A 1,520-nucleotide genomic window follows, 5' to 3' on the forward strand; every position below is an offset into this window, starting at 1 on the left:
TTTAGATAGTCTGGTGGAGTTATACCTAGCAGACAGTTTGTATCACCTAGCAGCCTGTTGGACTTTATTTCAAGAAGCTCTTAATGAATTCTGATGTTTCAATGTCTCTAAAATACTGCCTGAGATGCCTTTGTTCTAAAAGAATGTTAAAGTTAAATAATGCTTGCTGTAGTTCTTTGTAGTTAATTTAACAAAACTATGATGTGTGTGGCAAAAGCGCCAAGTCTCATGGCCTATGCCCACTGTTACAGTGAAATCCCCGAATAGTAAAAATGTTATGACTTAACAATTCTGTTAATAGTAGTGTCGAGCTTCTGGGAGAATAGGTTTTCTTTGTCTCTGTAGTAGAGCACAGCATCAGGATTTAGATACTCACCTTATTGGAGTTAAGAAGTGGATAGAGAAAGGTCATTTTTGGAAACCACCCCCTTCTCCATATATGAGGGGTTCCATCATTGAAGAAGGGAATTTCTTAAACTGGTATACAGCTTGTTACATGTTTCCTCTGAACGTTCCCTCCACTGATGAATATATAATGGTTTTATTTCAGTGAACCACGCTCAGCGAGCCCAATCTCTTGTAAGGAAGACATGACAATGGTCAGACAGTCAGGTTTCATAGTTATTACCAATGTCTTGCATAAGTTATTGTACGGCCATACATTATCTGTCAATCCCATGTTCACGACTTTAATATTTCAGCTTGCTAACCAAAGAATCGGCATCTCCTTTTTTTATTTACATCCTTTGTTTGTCTGGTGCAATGGATTATGTTCATTTTCGCAGAGACTCTAAGGTCCAGGCACCCACTGCTACAGTGCATTGTTCATATCCAATTGACACACTTTATAAAATAGGTGCATTGCTTGCAAATTGATCATCTGTGAGGTTTTCTAAGAACTTAACTCTTGCATATGGTTAAACTGTACTGTAGCTCTTTAATCTGTGTCAGTCATCCCTTGAAATGATGGGTGGAGGATGTTGCTTGAAACTTTGAGATGCATTGGTTCTTCCAATGATCCTATTTAAACATTGCGAAAGCAGATTAGATGTTAAACTCTTTTAAAACAACAACTAGTCTTTTTAGAATAAAACTTTGCATGGTCTACCTGTATGTTTGTCTTCCTCAATGTTATTGCTCTCAATGTGAAAATATTCAAGAAACTTCTACTTATGTTTATGTCCACATGACGGACATGAAATCTCCTTCCCCCATTTGATGCTCTTGAAGCTGTTATTGAATGTTGGCTTTCTAGCAGTTAGATGTAGCTGAAAGAAAATTTTGCTCAGACTAGCAGATCAGTGATCAGAAAGGTTGGGTATGCTGGGATTGTTTTCATTGGAACAGAGAAGGTTGACAGAATGTTTAACTGAGGTGTATATAACAGAGGTGCCTAGATAGAGTGACAGGAGGAAGCCAATTCATTAGCAGCAATGTTTACATCACAGGATATGGTTTAAAGTAATTTTGGAAGGATTAGAGAGGAGTTACATTCTCACCAAGAGTATGGGGGTGTAGAA

Source organism: Chiloscyllium punctatum, chromosome 3 (assembly GCF_047496795.1).
Source record: "Chiloscyllium punctatum isolate Juve2018m chromosome 3, sChiPun1.3, whole genome shotgun sequence".
Lineage (NCBI taxonomy): Eukaryota > Metazoa > Chordata > Chondrichthyes > Orectolobiformes > Hemiscylliidae > Chiloscyllium > Chiloscyllium punctatum.